The sequence below is a fragment of the Halichoeres trimaculatus genome, unplaced genomic scaffold, assembly GCF_033239565.1.
Source record: "Halichoeres trimaculatus isolate MK-OKI-2021-1 unplaced genomic scaffold, fHalTri1.1 fHalTri1_scaffold_10, whole genome shotgun sequence".
Classification (NCBI taxonomy): domain Eukaryota; kingdom Metazoa; phylum Chordata; class Actinopteri; order Labriformes; family Labridae; genus Halichoeres; species Halichoeres trimaculatus.
The window spans coordinates 2,919,560-2,932,803 of NW_027437187.1; positions in this window are offsets into that span (position 1 = coordinate 2,919,560).

A 13,244-nucleotide genomic window follows, 5' to 3' on the forward strand; every position below is an offset into this window, starting at 1 on the left:
GAATGAGTGACTGAGGGTGGGAGAGCTAAAGGGCGTGTGTGGTTGTTCAAAGTAAGTCAAATGAGCACTCTCTGGGCGCTCTAACAGGTCATTCCATTACATGAAATAGCGATATACAAGCTGCAACATAGTCTTTTATGAACCCTACCATAAAAGAATACAGATTAGAGGCTTTGTCTCACTTGGCTTCCTCAAAAAAAATCCCCACGCCACGCCACTGGTATATTATTAGAGTAGGGGACAGGAGACATGGTTTCAACAGTTTCTTTGCAGATGGTGAAGCATGCAGGAGGAAGCTTTACCAGCAGCATCTCCATCTGCAGTCACTTGCCACTACACCAGAAATGGCAAGACAACTGGAGGTTGCCACCAGGGAGCAGAGCAACCCTGTAGAGTCACACAGTGTTGGAGGTCCAGAGTAATGTTTCTTATATTCGTGTCAATACAGTGTATTGCCTTTCCTGTCCTGGATGTTGGGATCTGAATTTTTCAACTTGAATTTTTGGCATCTGTCAATCACTGTTAAACGTTACGTAAAGCCTAATTTTTAACTTTGAATACTTAATGAAAACAAAACTTTCCAGAAAAAGAGAACTTAAATACAAGGCAGCCAAATTATATCTTTAAATCACCGGATGTCAAATCAATCGGATGTAAGAAACATTTCTACAAGGTATTTTAAATTTTTAAAATTCAACCACAGCTCATCTGGAATGGCTGGAAAGCCAGATTTTTTTTAACCTATACTGCAGCCAGCCACCAGGGGGAGCAGTTTTTGTGGCGACCTCACGTCGAGCCGAGCAAGAGGACGTCTATTTGGCCAAGTATTCATGACAGTAACTTTTGTCTCCCGCCATCCAGTGGCCGGTAGAAGAGCCTTATTTTTTGTTTCAATGCAGTGGAGAGGGCAAGCGTGTCATAGGTGTGCTCCCTCAGGTGGGGAAAGTGTGTATTGCAGGCAGGAAAGTCATGTAAAATACTGTGGTGTAAACATTCTGAAAACTAATTTGGCGACCCATAAAAAATCTCTGGCGATCCACCTGTGGGTGGGGACCCAGACTTTGGGAATATCTGATATAGTGCATAAATGAATAACTTAACTCTAATAGTCCGAAAGAAATTACAAGAGCCCTCAAACCAACCTGGTGTAGAAACGAATGTCATTATCTGACCCTGCTAAGTGTTGTATACCAAATCAGCTTCGGCGGTGTATAGCTGGTGTTCAGTGATCTTTTTGTGCAGAGCTTTGTTCTGATCAGCCAGGTCATTTGCCACAATGGTTGCTGCTGTAATGACTTAAATACACTGGATGCGTCTGCAGTGTGTTTCCGTTACGGCAAATGGATCAAAAAGGTTTCATTCAAATCAATCTGTCAACTCACACTGGGTCTGAACTGTTGCAGTCCGTCTGTGTGGCTGGTCTGTTGTGTTGAAGGTAATACACAGCCATCCTATTTATGACGGACTTGAAGCTGTGAGGCATACATTTAGCGTAAGAAAGATCGAGTGGCACAGGAAGTCCTGACCAAACAGTGACTCTCAAAATAAAATTAACTGTGTCAAAATTACTTTTTATTTAGCTTGACTGCAATTCAAAAATATACATAATGAGCAGAGCCAGACCAGGAGTCAACAGGTTTGAGGTTTTACAGCCCAACATGAATGAAGAGAGACTTATCAATGGAAAGGGAAGCACAGGAACTACTCGGGCTGTGACTCCAGTTGTCTGTCAGTCATAAATAGCGATGGGAATTCCATCTCTTTATATAGAACCGGCTTCCTCGGCTCGGCTAACTTAAAAGAAAAGAGAACTAGCTCTGGGCTCCCAAGCGGCTCTTCCTTTTTTTATTGCTTATTTTATTACCAAAAATTATGTAAAATTGTATGCAAAATTAGGTATTGATGTTAAAAAAAAAGCAATTTGTTTTGTTTTTTAGATTTATAAATGATGCCTTTATCAACTCACTCTGTAGGGTGCTAAAAAAAATTGATTATAAACAATGCAAAATGATTTACTGTATATTAAAGGCGACATCAGAATGGGCTGATTTTTCCTAGGTGCCATCCTGGGGTGGACTTCTGTCAGAATGAAATGGAATCATTGAAAGTTTATTGATCGCATACTTTAAATCCATATCTGAACAAAAAACAAAGTATACTCAGACACAAGGTAAGATTTCAAGGAGCTTTTATTTTGAAAAGACACATCAGAATGGGCTAACACTCCTTGGCAGAGTGTATCAGAGTATGAAGTGAATTCATTGATTGATTATTGGTTTTTAAGCTCTGAAGCACACTTTCAGTCAGCTCTCTTTTTATTTCTTCAGGGTTGCCCTAGTTACACCCATCACGTTGCAGTCAAAGGGAAGGGGAAAACACACTTGTAACGTGACACAATTGTTATCGTACAGTTTTTATCTGCGTGGGTGAGTAAACCATAAAATTTATCAGGGTTTCATTATCTTTTCCCATGTGGCTTTACACATGGTGTAAAGTTTCTATGAAGGAAGACCTTTGATCATATCCTGTATCAGCAGAAACAAACAAGAACATAAATGAGAACAGCATACAGTCTGAAGCAAATGTGAGATAAATTTGTGTACTATTATTCTGTCAATCATTGAACCTTTATTGATCCCTTCTTTTTAATCCTAATCTGAACAAAAAAAAAAACAAAATATAATCAGACACAAGGTAAGATTTCAAGGGGCTTTTATTTTGAATTTTGCAACAAAAATGCATGGACGCAACTTATCTAGAAGCCATCTCCTTGACACGTGGAATCACTACTCGTTTAGATCCGATTCATGTAGATGCAATCAATTAGAAGCAATAGCAAGAATTGTGTAGACGGGACTTGTGTAGATTCAACGGGTGTAGACGTGACTCAGAGTTAATTTTGTTTAGAAAAATCTTTTTTTTCCAACTTTTTTTCTGTTTTTAAAACCAAGTTTTTTCATAATAAAAACACCACAACATAAAAATCAAACAAACCTTTTTTTAAAAAATCCTCTGGTCTGAAGGTCTGAAGTAGTCAAAAAGATTTAATACGATCCAACCATAGTTCACTGCTGCCCTATTAGCCTTTTCACAACGCTCACAATCGGTATCTTCACATTTATTCCCCTGTCAAGTGTCATAGTGGGCCCATGAGCATGTTCGTCATTGATCATAAGATCGATGGTAATTATTTTCCGTCTGTCAAAGGTTATCCAGACTACCAGTATGAAAACATTGTCACACATGAACTGTGCGTCAAATCTATTGATGAAATTCGTCAGTGACATCAGGGCATCGTTCAACATACTGCAGATACATTCGGTAGCTCTGTCAATCATTTGTAAGACCGTTACAGGCTGGAACATATCAGCATTCCCAGATAGGCCCGGAAGTAAAATCAAAATCAACAAAGTGGTTGAAGGATATTTCATGTTGAATCCCATTATTTCGTACCTGTTCGTTCGACCAGATAAATCAGTAGGTCCCATGTATTGTTCCTGGTACCAAATCCTTCAAAATGACTCAGTCCCAGGTGATACAGGGTTTATATAGCCTTCATGAAACGACAATGATCTAGAAGCTCACATGGATTAAAGGCCAGCCTTCTCCAGGCAGTGGTGTGATGTGATCCTCCAATCAAAATACCTCTGAGAGCTCCTGTAATCATCCCCACTTGCTTTATTGCTTTATGGTTTTGACGAAGCCATAAACTGGACTCTGGACTGACCTGTTACCCCCCCGGTCCTAAGCTCAGCTAAAGAGGCCTTGGACTCAGGCAGCACCCAGAACTTGTGCTTCCCCTCTCTAAAGGGGGGGGGGGGGTGATGCCAATATGTCCTTGGTGCCACCCTGAGGAGGTCTAATGTTTGTCTGAAGGGAATTGATTGATTGATTGATTGATTGATTGATTGATTGATTGATTGATTGATTGATTGATTGATTTTTACCTTTAAACCCTAATCTGAATATCTTTGGAAATAGGTTCAGTTACAAGATTTAACTTGTTTTTTAATTCCTAAAGGACACATGGCAATTGGCCAATTTTTCCTGAGTGCCACCCTGAGGAGATCTAATGTTTGTCTGAAGTTTATTCGATTAATGATTGATTTTAACCTGATTTCAGATGGAAATAAGCAGATTTTGGGCTGAAATTTTTTTTCCTGGCCGAGTGTGATCAGAGCGATATGTGCAGGCAATTCCTGAGCATGTGAGGACAGAGTTCACTTCAATCAAAATACCTCTGAGAGCTCCTGTAATAGTACATTTTTTTCATTATCATTATTTCTTTATTGTTTAATGGTTTTTTCAAAGCCATAAACTGTCATCCCCACTCTCTGGACTCTGGACTGAGCCTGTGTGCCAAGGATGACATTGCCCCCCGACGTCATTGATTTGATGACGTGTGACATGCGGCTCCAACCCCGCCAGAAGATGGAATTGGAGTTATACAATACCACGTGTGTACTCTACAGAGACTGGGAAAAAAAGGAGCAGGCTGGGTGAAAGTCGCTGAGGAGACTGGTTTTGAAGGTAAGTTCTGTAAATATTCATTTCCAGCTGGGCTGGCCTGCACGTGTCATCACTGAGTCCGACTGTGTTTTCCTCAGTGGAGTTGGATGGATGGAAGAGCCTCAGGGAACCTTCCTGATAGAGAGGAGGAAGGAGCAGGGTAAAAAGAGCGGGGCAGGGGCAGAGCCAGGGAAAAGATGGAAGTTCTCTGCTGTCCTCTCCTTTCTTGACCCCTTCATTATCCCCAAGGAGACCTCCAGGGACAGGGTTCAGGGGGTCCAGGACAAGGTCACAGGGGACAGCCAGGCAGAGCCAGTGGAGTAGGATTACCAGGGAGAGGCAGCAGGCCCCTCAGGGATTGAGTGTAGAGGTTTGTTGAGAGATGAATATGGCACTAAGTATTTCCACCTTATTTTTGAGACATCTGTATTAGTGGATTTCTTTTCACAGCCTATAATTTAAAAAGGGACAAAGACAATTTCAAAGTACCTTAAATTGGTGTATGTAAACACTAAGCTTGTAGTTCTCAAGACCGGTCTTGGACTCAAGACCGGTCTCGAGCATGGCCGTAACCAGCTATGAGGTCCTGAGGTCCGGACCTCGGTATAAATTTCCGAGAAAAAAAAAATAAAACGAGCCCCAATCTGCTCGTCAAACACATAAACACAGGGGAGCTTTTATTTTGAAACCGCAGCATGCAGGAAGTTATCTGACGAAGCCTGTAATCGCAGTGACTTTGAAAGTGCTTAACAGGAAGCTGAGAACGACACCGTGAGGCGAGTGACAGATTCTTTATTATTTTACCAACAAGCAGCCCGCTGTAAATGAAGCTGGACCTTCGGGTGTTTTTGAACAACACCATCTGACAATGTCTTGTAAACCTTCATGCAGACAGGTTCATTATTTTCGGTCTGTGCTGATACAGCAGTATAACACTCTTTAGAAAGAGGAGGAGGAAGTCAGGGGTTTGATCCGAGGTCCAAACCTGCAAAATATTTCAGCAGCAGTTAATTCATTTCATTTTATCCCATGGTCTGTGTGAATACTGATTCAGACTAAACCTACTTTAAACGGGTAAAAGATGTTCCGGTTAAATTGCCTGATAACAGTTCCCCCCGATACCAGTTTAAAGTGCTGGACTGGCATAACCGTTAGGTAACCATGGCAACATACTCAAAGCATACAGTTCAAAAAGTTAAAGCTCACTGGTTGAAACAGTTATTTTTTTATTGATATGTTGACAATACTGATTTAGTTTGCATTTCCATTTTTTTCTGTCAAATGTGGAATTTTCTGCGCTGCTTTTATGACAAGAACTGACCGTCTCAGTTTTTTAAAACAGATTGTTTTGTTTACAAAACAATAACATGTCAAAAAGGTGAGAGAATCTGCTAAGAGTTTCTGGCTTTAAAACAACCAATAATGCTTTTAATAAAAGAATCAGTGGATGTCATTGACTGGTCTGTACCAATATTACACAAAACTTTACATTTGATTTTTTTTTCTAAAAAATGTATAGTTAATTTATATATTTACTTTGATGGGTTAAATTTGCATCGATTACATTTACAGATCATATCACAGCAAAGTGGGGCTTTACTATTTTTTTAAGTATGTATAATATGTATCTATGCAGATAGATAGATAGATAGATAGATAGATAGATAGATAGATAGATAGATAGATAGATAGATAGATAGATAGATAGATAGATTCTCAATGTCTCAATGAGAATAGGTTTCTAAAGTCTTAACAACAGAAAATCTCTTTCTTCCTCATTTGCTCAAAAGTCCATTACTGTTACGCTAACAACCCAAAGTAAACTTCCATCATTTCACACTGCATGATTAGCACTAGCACTAACTAGGTTTTCCTTCTGTCTAAATTATTGCTTGTGTTGTACGTCACTTGGACAAAAGCAACCCTGCTAAAAAAAACTGTAGAACTGTAGATGATTATATGCAGTCTAATATAAAGGATCTTTTAGCTACTAATGGTCAAAACTGATTTTATAACACAAGTTTGTGTGCGTGGGTTAGGGCGTGGGTGTGGGTTGAGGGGTCAAGGTCTGGACCTCACCAATTTTGAAACCCTGGTTACAGCCCTGACCCAAACCTAAACGAGGTAGGTGGATTCACAATAAACAAAACGTGGTCAGATTACAGAGATTACGGGTTTCACGTACTTTGTCCAAAATGACCAAGTCCTGAAAAAGGATTCCCTTTGACCCTTCAGAGAAAATGACCACCTCTCAAGACTGTAAATGTCCTGTACAATATCAAGCCACTCTACAATTGTAGGTGCCTGGGGTTTTAACCACTTTCTGGTGATTGTCTTTTTGCTTGCTGCCAAAAGCACAGCCAGCAGCTTTTTGTCTCTCAGAGTCCAGTTTTCAAAAGAAAAATCGCCCATATACAGGGCTTCCAACTTAAGAGGAACGTCCTCAGTAAAGATATGGTTCAAACGCTTCCACAGCGGCTCCCAAAACGCTTTGATCCATTGACAACTCCAAAAAAATAGGACAGTGATTTGCATCTTTTGTCCCACAGAGTCTCCAGCAGGTGTCTCCACTGTTCTGAAGTTTTTCCTGGGCTGGGGTTACCAAAAAAAAATCTACCAATGTTTTTCCAACAGAATTCCCTCCATGTGTTGGAGGTTGAGCTCATCCATTGTAACTTCAAATCTTTTCCCAGCTCTCACTTGAAATGGATACGTTTCCCTCCTTCTCCCACTCACTTCCTATATAGTTTGTATCACCCTGTTTAGATAGCAAAATACCATCATATAGTTTAGAAATGAGCTTTGTACAGTGTGAGCCTGTTTCAGCACAGTTAGAAACACACTGAGGGATTCTCAATCAGATTTTTCCCACTTGTCTTTCAAGTTTTGATGAAAATAAGTCCTGACCCGTAAATATCGCTGGAAGTCATCTTTTTCTAAACCATGAGATGTTTCAAGTTCCTCAAAACTCTGAAACATCCCTTTCTGAATAAAAGTGTAACAGGTGCTCAAGCCTTTTGAGACCCAAGCCTGAAATCTGCCATCAATCCTATTTGACTTTAAGGCTAAAGTATTTGAGTCCCATTCCCTAACCCACATGTTTTGGTGATCCTTTTCCAGGAAGATAAAACTGTGAGGAACACAGTTCAATCAGATAGGGCTCCGTTAATCTTTATTTTAGCTCTTGGTTTATTGTACAAAGCAGCAATTACATCAATTAGGGCAGTGTTTCCCAATCCTGGTCCTGGGGGACCCCCCTGCCCTGCACCTTTTAGACGTTACCCCACTCCAGCACACCTGATTCAAATGAATGGCTCGTTATCAGGCTCCAGCAGAGCTCGATGACGAGCTGATCGTTTGAATCAGGTGTGTTGGAGTGGGGAACATAAAAAAACATGCAGGGCAGGGGGGTCCACAGGACCAGGATTGGGAAACACCGCATTAGGGTCTGGAGGAATCCAAATTTAGGCATTACTTTATATCAGAGGGGAACCCTCAGGGCCTTCAAGTTATTCAGTGAAGGCCTAATAAAAAATATTGAAAGAATTTTTGTACTCCTAAATAATTACTTGACTCTTTATTTTGTTTATCTTACTTGATGAAATCATAGCACTGAGTTTTATATTATTTTTATAAACTTGTCCTGGCAAACAATGGGTTAACATAACTAAATGGAATATGGACCAATCACAATTTTCCTTTTGATTGTATCTGGGTAAATCAGCGACACATTCTGGCAGGCAGGGCCTTAGCTAACTGCAACGAATGCCTGTGTAACTCAAGTGAATGTGGACACAATTTGATAATGACAGCTGTCTTAGCCAATCATATTTTGTTAAGTCGTGGGCGGGATCATTTCCTGTCATCTTCCGGGTATTCGCGAATATCTACCAAACCCCCCCCCCCTGCTCCTCTGCACTCAGACAGGGCCATATTTTACTTGACCAAAAACACAAATAAACAGACTCCCACCGAAAAAATCTGATATCGGTCTGCATTCACGCTTTATTTAGAGAATTTTCGGCGCTTTACTTTCACACAAAAACACTGTTAAATAAGGCTCTAGTTCTCATCGTGTCGTAAAACGGTGCTACCTCCGCTGCAGAGCCACAGCTGGCTACGAGACTCTCGCCGCTTAGTGTATCAGTCCGCGCGCAGCGTGCAAGATATAAACAAACGCAGGTAGTCTGCCTGGACGAAGAGACACGATGAGAACTAGAGCCTTATGTAGCTGTGTTTTTGTGTGAAAGTAACGCACTGAAAATTCTCTAAATAAAGCGTGAATGCAGACAGATATCAGATTTTTTCAGTGGGAGTCCGTTTATTTGTGTTTTTGGTCAAGTAAAATATGGCCCTGTCTGAGTGCAGAGGAAACTGACTGACGAGCAGGGAGGGGGTGTTTGGTGCGAGCGCTCTGGGCTTCTGCTGCACAAAATCACTGCTGTAGGGGTAATTTCTGCCCTAAACCTTGTGATAGGACCCAACTTGTTCCATCCTGGAGTATCACTTTAATGGATAAGCGCCTAACTGTAGCTGTGAGGAGAAAAGAGAAGATCTAGTTGGCAGAACGTGAAGAGAAATGGTGGAAAGTAATGGAGAAGACTGGAGAAAACTTTTTTTTTTCTTCAATTGTAAATCTTAATTTTTTTTAATTGTTTGAAGTTGTGTTATGTGTTGTAGTGTTCAGGCACATGATAAATTTGTAATCCCACAAAACTATCATTATACTAAACTTCCATGTCACATGATTTTGGCTATTGTTTTTATTTCTTTGTTCGATTGTTTATTGCCACGTGTGGTCCCATGGTCCTACTGAAAGCCCAGTGGCTGGGGCCACGGTTCGCCACTGACAGACAGACAGACAGACAGACAGACACACACACACACACACACACACACACACACACACACACACACACACACACACACACACACACACACACACACACACACACCTTTGAACCTTTCTCCAGTAGAGTCTTTCCCACAGGAACAGCAGCTGTTTACAGTTCTTACAGGCAGGGAAAGTTTGTTTGAATTAATCTGAATAGATTGTACTTTCCTCGACGCTTTGGTAACAGTAATATGAGACACTTGCTCCCTCATTCGTTGTGTGGCAGTATCAGGTTGTGTCAGGTTGATACACCATAAGAGAGGCTCTTGATTATTATTTGATCACCAAACTGGTGATGAGGAGAGAGGACAGGACACTGACAGTGAGGAGGGTTAGAGGAGGAAGAGTCAGAGGCAGAAGATGGCACAGACCTGAAACTCATCTAAAACCCAAGTCCAATCGTCACAGTCAATGATCGTCCCCTGAAAGTGACCACAGGCTCCTCTGCTGTGACATGGGAAAACACATCTATTAATTTGTTTTCCTTGGTAGCTGTTATTTCCTGTATTAAGAAAATGACAGAATATTATAACATTTTAAAGTGTGCTTTTGGGCTAATTTCCTTTGTACAGAGTTAAATGTATAGTTACTTTTGACCACACAATAAAGGTGTAATTTTATATGACTCTTTAAAAATATTAAACAGTTTCAAAGCAAATGTGCTCAGTAGCTTTGTGCCATAGCAGTCTGTAAGAAACAACACAATTTGTTTCATCAGATTATTTCTTATAGTCAAAATAAAACAGAAATGATGGTTTTTAGAACTTGAATACGACATGTATAAGTTTAGATCGATTCTGCTGTGGTTGAGTCTTGTACTCATTCTTCTTCTACTGTTTTGACTGTACAATTTTCAACTGGGCTCATATCATTACTGCCCCCATCACTACAGTGAGAGCCACAGTTATGAGTCAGTTGTGCTGGTTGCTGGGGCGTTTGTGTTCTCACTGCACAGGAGCCACTACAGGGCTCGAATGGAAGCAAGCTGAGACCACCTATTTTTGGCGATCTAGACCCGCTTGTTTTGTCCCACATCCAAGCGCTATTACTGTGTTCACATATGCCCAGAGGAACCTGGGTTTAGGGGGGCTGCTCACTGTTTCAGAACAACTGCCCCAAACGATCCAGGTGTGAATACACCCTCAATAACCAGAAAATACCGTCTATTCAGATGTTACTGTGAAAAAATACCCTGACATGTAGCTTTAAACAATAACAGCTCAGCTGGGTCAGAGGATGTGGACTGTGATGCCTTCAGGTGCAGCTCCCGCTGACGGGAAAACACAAAGCAGCACTAAACAAATTGATAGAAGATTTTTAACTTTAAATCAGACAAATTAAGAGTTTACAACATTGACACTTCAACCTATATGAGGCTTAAAATACAACTTTATTATTCACTGCTGAGAGTTTAAAACCTTAACACCAAGAAGACTTTTATGATATTTATAAGTAAACAATGTATTTTATTGCATATCATGAGTTTGTGTAGATTTCTTTGTTTATTAGGGGAATTTAAGAGCACAAAATAGATTTTTTTAAAAATTACAAAAAAAAAATTGGGTAACCGGAGCACCCGGAGAAAACCCAAACATGGTCCACAGAAGTCAACGAGGACGAGAGATCAAACTGTGGTCTCTAAAGGGGGACGAGAGATCAAACAGTGGTCTCTAAAGGGAGACTAGAGATCAAACTGTGGTCTCTAAAGGGGAAGCTGGCATCTGTCTTGAGCGTCTTGAGGCCCTGGGCCTGAAGAGGTTTCTGATGAATTTACAGAATCTTCTAAAAGGGCCCTTTTTCTTCGCTCTGGTCTCAGGCTGGACCTCTATTTCTTCCCTCCTCTGGTCCTCTGGTCCTTCAGCTGGGGAGGTGGTATCTCTTAGGACCCAGATCTCTTCATTTTCAGGTCCTTCAGCTGGGGAGGTGGTTTCTGTTTGGACCCTAACACCTCCATTTTCTGGTCCTTCAGCTGGGGAGGTGGTATCTCGTAGGACCCAGATCTCTTCATTTCCAGGTCCTTCAGCTGGAGAGGTGGTTCCTGCCTGGACCCTTGCCTCTTCATTTTCTAATTCTTCAGCCTGGGAGTGGCTTTTTGCCTGGACCCCTGTGTCTTCATCTTCTGGTCCTTCAGCTAGGGTGATGTTATCCAGTAGGACCCAGGTCTCCTCAATTTCAGTTCCTTCGCCTTGAGAGGTGGTTCCTGTCTGGACCCCTACTTCCTCTTCTCCTGGTCCTGCAGCCTGGGAGAGGCTCTCTTCCCGGGCCCTCACTTCTTCCTCCTCTGGTCCTGCAGCCTGGGAGTGGCTTTCTTCCTGGACCCTCACCTCTTCCTCCCCTGGTCCTGCAGCCTGATCCTCAGAAGGGTGTTCAGCTCCTTCAGATGTGACCTCTTCAACATTGTTGGTGACGTTGTTGACGTCAGCAAAGGAGCTCTGAGGGAGGCTCTCAGCCAGGAAGGGATGGTGTAGGACATCCAGGGGTTTGAGCCGCTGTTCTTGATCTAGAGACAGCATCCCCTTGATGAGGTCCACTAACAGAGCGTGATCACTTTGGTATCCTCTGTAGTTCTCCAACAAATCCTCCAGCTCATCTAGCTCATCAATGATAAAATGTCTGGTCTCCTCAGCTGTGCAATTGAGCTCCTCAGGTGTTCTGAACTTCCAGCGTCTTTGGCCGTTACTCTGAGGACTGAAGAAATGCTTTGTGGCCTGTCCTTGATCCAGCACATGGTCTTCTGGCTGGCCCTGGGTCAATACAATATACCTTATGATGTCGTAAGGATTGTGTGCAGGGTACAGAAGATATCCTGTTGCCACCTTTACGGCTGTCTGGCCCAGAGACCACATGTCAATGGCGTAATTAAAAGGCATTTCAAGAATCATTTCTGGTGCCATGTATGCATAGGTCCCACAACGGACACCAGGCTTACAGGCTGACACCGGAAGTGACAGTCCAAAGTCGATGAGCTTAACTTTGACTGGCTTCTTGTAGCGGTCCACAACCATGATATTGTCAGGCTTTATGTCTGCATGCACCACCCCCACAAAACTCAGATGGTAAAGGGCTAAAGCCATCTGATTTAGAATGGACTTCACCTCTGTCAGGGGGAGTCCTAGGTTTTCACCTTCTGTGCTTTTCTTCACTTCCATGATATAATCATTCAAACATAAATCCAGAAGCTCAAAAGTCAGGCAGGTGTTGAGATTGTGGAAGAAAAAGCCCTGCCAACTGATGATATTTGAGACCTCTGGATTCAACCACCTCAGTTGCTTTAAATTGTCAATTTCCACTCTGGCCTGGTGGAAAACATGTGGCTTGTTGACTTTGACGGCCACTTTCTGGTTGGTTTTGATGTTGAGACATTTAGCCACAACACCAAAAGTGCCTTCCCCGAGTATAGCCTCCACTCTGTGTGAAGGCCCAAGAAAGCTCCCCTCTTCAATCAACTGGTTTTCTGTCGGGTTCATGTTGACCAATTGATCGCTGCGTCTTGCTGTATGAAACAAGCCTCCAAACGTGCGCTCTCGGTGTGCTTCCTGTGCTGTTCTGTTACAGGTTCTGTCTGTGTGCTGGTTATAACCTCTAGTCCTTCAACAGTTCCAGAACCTATGACATCACTGCCCTTGATGTGCCATTGTGATGTCATAATGCTTTGTGTTCAGTGAATATTAACAATTTACTGAAGCCCCGCCCACAAACAGAATGAGCCAATCAGAGTGCGTTCAATAATTTCCAAACACTTTGAAATTCTCTGCCCGGAAGTCCATTGAAATGCATTATGGGAAGTCAGTTTTTGTTCTGTGTTATGAATTTTTTTCTAAGATTTTAGGTTTAAAAATGA